This window comes from Rhagoletis pomonella, unplaced genomic scaffold (genome assembly GCF_013731165.1).
Source record: "Rhagoletis pomonella isolate Grant_MI unplaced genomic scaffold, Rhpom_1.0 Rhpom_scaffold_00006, whole genome shotgun sequence".
Lineage (NCBI taxonomy): Eukaryota > Metazoa > Arthropoda > Insecta > Diptera > Tephritidae > Rhagoletis > Rhagoletis pomonella.
In genome coordinates, this window is record NW_023458560.1 from 11,100,228 (window position 1) to 11,108,037 (window position 7,810).

The following is a 7,810-nucleotide window of genomic DNA, read 5'->3' on the forward strand; positions in this document are numbered from 1 at the left end:
AAATTTATTGCTGTCCAGCTGTCATTTTGGTCGCTAGATATAAATTATATCAGTGGCAATATTTGTGTGGGCTTTTTATATCTTGATATAAGCATTTGTGAGATAGCTTCTAAAATGTATTTTTGCCGGATTTAATCACTTAAAAAATTTAGAAAATAGGCTATTTTACATCCAATTACATAATAACAAATACTTTAACAGAAAACACTTCAATATTTGCTTTTATATTAAATCAATAAATCAATCAATCAATAAATATAATAATAATAATATAATAATAAAAATATAATAATAAAAATATCAATAATGTTGCCGCCACGAAGTTCTCATGCAAATGAACATGTAGCTGTCAAACTACCAAATTGCCGGCAATAGATGGCAAGATATAAGCTCTGATATATATTGCTCTTGAAGAGAAATGAGCGGTCTCCATTGGCTATTTATATTCCAACATATGTATCAACATATAAATTTTATCCTGTGGAGACGGGCAGTAACAGATTCCTTATGTGACAACTCTCAAGCAATGCCAAGTATGCATAACAGAGCCTAGAGAGAAGCAACTGCAACGTCACCGTCATGCGGTGGTGAGTTTTCGTTAACAGGAGAATCCCTTAAGAAAGGTCGTGGCAGCCGTCGTGCCGTACGTTTTTACGTCAGTGGCTGGTTGAGCTATTACACTCAGCGAAGCGGGTGAGTGTAAGTAATTTATATTATATCGGCAAGTACCAATGTGCATTTGAATTTCTAAGGAAAAGATAACATATACACTGAAGAGCAAAACTGGAACAATAAAACGGAAAGTTAAGGTTGTGATAATGTACTTCTTCAGATTTTTTACTTTATGGTAATTCAAACTTGCATTTCGCCTTACCGATGTTTAACAAAACGTTTGACCATAAAAATTTTAAGATTCGCATATGAAAACTCAGGAAAAAATGACCAAACAAAAATGAACTGGATTGTTCCAGTTTTGCACCCTCTTAGTATTTGCTGAATTTTATAATTCAAAGAGGAGTTCTGGCTAATTTCCTGCAATTTCGTAATCAAGGCGCGTGGGATTTTCGCTGTGAGTGCTTTAAGTGCACAACCCAAGCAAAAAGAATTTAAAGTTTTTGCAAAACGGTCAGAAAGGCTACGCTATAAAGAAAGAAATCATATCGGCCAAATGTCTGTTTTATGGTTATCTAAACAAGCGATAAAAGGGCGGACCTCAGTCTGCAAGATCCAGAGACCACAAAAAATTGCAATTTGCTAGGCTAGGCATATTGGAGGGTCTCTGAATACCAAAAAACTTTGGTTCAAAATCAAAAATTACTGCTTTTTCACCACAAAGCAAGTGACTGGACATTATGTAAGACATGGGAACAAGTTATTGCAGCACAAAGATAAAGAGGAGAAAGCCTGCTTTGACATCCAGAAAAATTTTTTGTCAGAAACGCATTTTTACTAAGAAAAAACATTGGATTGGTATTATTTTGAAGCGGGAATTTACAAGTTCTTCATAAACGACCACATTATTCCACCAAAATTTACTATTAATTAGGGCACGGCCCTAAATTTTTTAACTCTGAGGATAAAATTAAACGTTTTAAGTCGGAATATTGGTTCAAGTGCTGTGCACCTGCATCAGGGATACGCCTAACGTCCCAAATTATTTAAACTATTAGGTTTGTATGTGTACATTTAATGATGTAGGGCCGTGTTACGCCTTAGGGAGTAAGAACTGTGGTAAAATCGACGGTAAAAAGAAAAGTAACAACAAATGAGCATTTTCAAAGAATTTGGCAATTTCTGAGGATATTTTTCGCAGGCTTTTATCAATTTTAACAGGACAATTATCAGAAATATCCTCCGAAACTGGGGCCAAATAGGTATGAACCCCAAGTTTTTATAATCATGGAGCGACCTGCGTAAAGCCCAGAGTTGATTCAACAGAAAACTTATGGAATTGTTTGAAAATGCCACTGTTCCATTGCAAAAATTCGCCCAATCGCATGCAAGACCTTGGGCATGGCGTTGAGGAAAACCGGTGCGCGTTCTCAACAGATTTCGTCTAAAACCTGTGCGAAAGTATTCCAAGATGACCATAAAAGCTAAAATATTCAAATTGGTTATGGAAAATTTATTAAAAGTCAAGCAAATGGTAAAATTTTCTGTTGGGTGCAAAACTGGAACAATCTAGTTGCTACGTTTTTTTGCAATTTTCTTCTTTATCTGCTTGTATAAATTATTGTTGTTAAGGCCTTCTGATGAAATAAACATTGGAAATGTGAATTCCGAAACTAGATTACAAAAAAGTCTTCATATATTGCGAATATATTGCAAGAAAACTCACATTATGTATTACTGTTCCGGTTTTGCTCCTCAGTGTACATACTTATCCATATGAATGCATGTACATATCTCATACAAAATGCGCAAAACGGAGTTCGCACAACATTTACAAGCAGGCATTATTTGCAAATATTCTAAATGAAATATGCCAATGTGTATTCCAATTATGACTTGTACATAGCGCACATTTGCTGCAGAAATTAACGCTACCGTTCTTCTATGTTGTATAGATCACTAAAACAAACTATCTTTGTATTTTTGATTTTGTGGATTATGACAGTCTTGCAGCAAATGTGCAATATTTACATGTTTATACTTTTGCGAATGTAAATTTTTGTTAGGCGGTTTTCTTCACCTCTTACAATTAATCGAAATTAGCTATACTGTTGATCAAGTTGCGGCCGATTGGGTTCTAAAAGGTCTGATTATGGCAACTTAACGTAACTTACGGCTCTCACTTAAAAATTCCGTTAAATGGATGTTGCTTACAATTGAACAGCCGAAACTTAACGTAACTTAATGCCACGTGGAAATATGTTTCGTTTTGATTCTCTTAAGTTCTACGTTCCGTTAAGTTAAGTTTAGTTGGTTAAGTTGCCATAGTCAGGCTTTTAGATTCGAGGGAGGCACTTATAAAAGAGCTGAGCAGCTAAATCGCATTTAGTTTAATTTTAATCTGCTTTGAAACTGAATCGGTGCAATCGTCAGCAAGCTGTAAATTCATACATAACTACATACATGTATACAAATAAACATCCATACATGCATACATACATATGTCCGTATGTACGCATATGTGAAAAAGTTGTCGTAGATCAATTCGAACGTTTCTGTGAATGCGGAATGATTAGCAAATTATTTAATATATAATAACTATTCAAAAGCAAAACAAGTTTTCGTATAAATAAGAGAATATTTTTAAGCTGCATTTTTATGAATTTATGCAGACAATGTTAAAAGAGCAGGGATGCTCAACAAACGAAACAAGATTCAGGGCCAATTTCACAATGCGTAGTTAACTCAGAATCGGGAGTTAACTACAGAGTTTTATACTGAAAATCTCTAGTTAACTGTCAATTCTGACTTATGTAACTACGCACTGTGAAATTGGCCATCAAGTGTTAACTTCGAAACCAAATAACTTATCAATCGTTAACATTTAAACTAAATAAATCATCGATCGTTAACATTAAAACAAAGTAAATGAACGAAAAGTAGTCGATGTAACCCATTGCCAGCTCACTGTTAATACTTAGCGCCTAAGTGCATGCTACAGCTTCAGCGATAACGATTGGATTTCTTTTCGTTAAAAACCAAAATTGGGGTGAATTTTTTTTCAGGCGAAACTTGGGATAAGCAGAATACATGTTTGGTAGTAGCGTGCTACTGGTAACACAGTGCAACACTCAAAAAGTGATGGGAACGAGAAGTTGTGAATTTAAGGTTCAAAAATAAACAAGTACAATGCTTTTTTGGTTTCGCTTACAAATTTCATACCTACATACCTATATGCATATATATATGTTACCAGCCAAACCCGATTTTAGGACAGGCTAGTTTTTCCTAGGCTAAACTAGTTCTACCTAGATCCAATATATCCGTCAATATTGTTGACTGCATAACTGGAGTTGGACTGATGTGCGCTATTTTTTTGAAGTGCGGCCGAAAGCCGCCTTCGCGAAAAGGTGTTCTGCGCAAAAATACTTTGGCCCCTGATCTAGTTTAGCCTAGGCAAAACTAGTTTGTCCTAAGATCGGGTTTGGCCGGTAACATATACATATATATATATAACATATATATGTATAACATATATATACATATGTATATGGGGCGTTCCATACCAAAATGGACAGGACTCACACTTCATGTGTTTGATTTATTTAAAATTTTTAACAAATAATAAATAAATATGATATATTTTTTACATTTTTTTTCTTGAATAATTTTTCACATACAAATTTTTTGATAAAAAAATATAGTTTTTGAAAATATGCCATCTCAAAAAATAATTGAAAAAATCACAATGGTGGCTCTGAGTATTGCGCAATATTTAATTATAGTATTACGGGGTGCACCCTACAATAATTTGAGTTGTGATTTTTTTACACCTACATAAATTGAGTACATTACAAGTTTACAAATTTAAAAATTTTTTTTTTTTTATAATTTTTTGTGAGTTGGTTTAAGTAAAGCCATTCGTAACAACCAAGAATATCATTTTTGATTTAGAGTATTCAGCATATTGTATTAAATTGTGGATATACTATTTCAGTACAACTCAAAGAAAAGTCATTTAGTTATTTACTAAATTTGTCTGCTTTTAATAATGCAATTCACCGAGGTACAGGTAAACATTTTTTAATACTGAGTTAACATTAACATCCAGATTGCGCTGAACAATGAAAAAAGTTAGCCCATTGTGTGCTCGTTCTACCCCCTAAAAAAGTAATTTACCTGAAAATTTTCATCACATTAATCAAGCCCAACCCGTGCCACAAATATGTCGAAGTTGAGATAACATTATCTTATTAGCGGCCTTTGCACTGTCGCTATTGTATAAAAACATATGATGCAAAACAAAAGTACTTCTGTTCACACCATCATTCATAAACAAATGGAAAATAAGTTTGTTCCTTTAACATATCTGTGGACATTTAACAAAACAACTTCTCTCTAGATAAGATAATTTCCAGATTGCTGTCATATACCTATGTAAATATATGAATTTTCAATGCGGGTATTTCTGTCGTACCGCCATATTAATATGGCCTTTAATATAAAATTTCTTAGATTTGCATTAAAAAAGTTGCTTTCTCAAATAAACTTGCATTCACCCAAGGCAAAAAAAAAAAATTTGTAATTTTACTCAAACTCAATGTGACAAAATAACTTGTATGCATATACAGTATCGGTCATATCTATAGCACGCCATTTCAAAATGATATTGTGCGCCACTTGTGTTTATTTATTTATTGTTAAGAATTTTCAATTAAAATATAGTTCTTTCTCTAGCAAAACCCATATAAACCCAAGTTCAACAATTTGTAGAATACTACAAAAAAGTGCCACAAATTTTCATATAAATTTCAAACTTTTTTCTCGGAAGTGTTAGAATTTTTCTGAATACACATTTTTATAGCCCAATCAATTTTAGTCTGATAATGTGCAAGTTTGAAGGTAAAGGTGACCGTTGATTTTTTTGAATTTTTTTCGCCAAAGGTGTTGCGGTTTTCTTCCATATACAAATAAATTGAGTTTATTCATTATATGGAAGCCAATGCGACAAAAAAAAAATCTAAAAAATTAACGGTAATTCGTAGCTACTTGAAATTTGCACATTATCAGACTAAAATTGCAGGGGCTAAACAACTGTGTACTCAAAAAAAATCTAACACTTCCGAGAAAAAAGTTTGGAATTTAGGTGAAATTTTGTTGCACTTTTTTGAAGTTTTCTACAAATTGTTAAACTTGGGTATATAACCCCATATATTAAAACACGCGATTTTTTGACACTTTGACCACATTTTTCTCAAAATCTGGAGCTGATGGAAACTTTATACTTACAGATTCTTAATCAGCACAAAAATGCCTATCAAAAACATTTTCAACATTTGCCGCATCAAAACCGGTGTTGCCCTGTGTTACCTACACTAATTATATAAAGAGAAGCTCCTTCTTTTTATAAGGGGTGATCTCGCGAACGGCTGTACCGATTTTTCGAAATTTTGGACACCTACTGCAGACTTTCGATATATTAAGGGAGCGTGGCATCACCCATACATATCGAATTTTTCATACCGTATATCTCTGGAAGTATTTCTGGTAGTGTAATGGAAATTGGTATAGAGATTTTGGGGCTACTGGAAAAGGGACGTGTCGCTTTCCAAACATATTGAAACTTTTACCTATCTGTAAATATATAAACTCAGAATACAGTGTTTTTTTTTTCATAATAATTTTTTTTTTATTTATTTATTTTTTGTTATTTTTTTTTGGCCTAATAACAATTATATTCAACAATTTATATTGAGCTCGAGGCCGTTTTTTAAATGAAAATTTATTGTGGAAAAGCAACAATAATTTGAAAAAATGGTAGAAGTGATAGCTATTTCGGAAATCACCACATTTCCTCCTCAGACTTCTTTCAGTAGGATTCGAACCGGTGCAAACGGCCTCGAGCTCAATATAAATTGTTGAATATAATTGTTATTGGGCCAAAAAAATAATAAATAATAAAATATAAATTGTTGAATATAATTAATTTTTTTGTAAATTTTTTATAGAAATAAAGTTTATTTTGCATCAAATGACACAAAATTTTGAGTATGCAGTTTTGTAGTTCACTAAATTTCAGTGTCATAAAGAGCAAGTTTTAAATAGCTATAAGTTACCGTTGATTTTTAAGAATTTTTTTCGCTGATGATGTTGCACATTTTCTCCGTATAACGAATGCGTGCTAGGTTTTTTTGTATGGGAATAAATACCGAAGAGTGTCAGTATATAAAAGACTTATTCTGGTGGCTTAACTCCTCCTAAACGACCGAAACTATTTTAATGATAATTTTTAGTAGCGCTGGAACCGAATTATTGCTAAAAATCGTCGATTCGGAGGCACCCGGGATCAGAGTCAAATTACTCCCGTTAAATCAACCATAAGAACCATTGCGGTCCTTGCTTTACGGTGACTAAACATAATGTGGACCAATGATACTCAGCAGTTTAGAAATTTCCACCAACTATACTACGACGATTCACTATCGAGCCGCAAGGACTTCTTCCCGGTATAACGCTTTCGTCAGGTTACTTAAGACGGCAGTGGAGGATATGCCTTCTGTCGACCACAAAACCAAACGTGAACGTGAATTGCTGGCGAAAACGTTGGACCAAATATTTCAATAAAAAAATTAATTTTGGGCGGGACGAAGTTCGCCGGGTCTGCTAGTTTATGTCTATATTTTCTATTTATTTAAAAAAGTATGATACTTAAAAAAAAAAAAATTATTGAAAAATGCTTGTTTATTGACACTAGTATCGCCCAGTTGTCGAAATTCGACCACTTTAGTTTTTCTACACACTTTTCCATTTGGCTTGTTATCAATACAGAGTCAAGAATGCTTCATGTTGATGATTGTTTGTGGCACGTTTTAATCTGGGTTAATTAAGTCAATATTAAAGAATAAATTTTTTCTCCTTATAGTTCAGTTATGCATACCTTGCACTGCACTGCATAGTATATCTATTATTTTAGCGTATAAACCAAAAATCAACAGTTCTCATACTATGTAATGTTGTGCGTTGGGTAACCGCTTACACGCAAAGCTTATTTAACAGATCCTTATGTGACAACTCTCATGCAATGTCAAGTATGTATAACTGAGCCATTATATGCGACCATTTCAGGGGGTTGCATTTCAAAAAACGAAAACAAAGTTTTTGTATGGAATTCTTGTACAAAATAGATCTTTCATCTTAG

At 33.3% G+C, this 7,810-nt stretch overlaps 1 protein-coding gene across 1 annotated transcript in view; it reads left to right on the forward strand.

The window, feature by feature from the left end:
• The first annotated feature begins 2,977 nt into the window (after positions 1 to 2,977).
• LOC118740400 (protein croquemort) overlaps positions 2,978 to 7,810 on the forward strand; it is a 19,026-nt gene continuing 14,193 nt past the window's right edge. The window contains exon 1 of the mRNA XM_036471922.1: positions 2,978 to 3,051. The gene's annotated coding sequence lies outside the window, so the exon portion shown is untranslated. The remainder of the gene's footprint in view (positions 3,052 to 7,810) is intronic.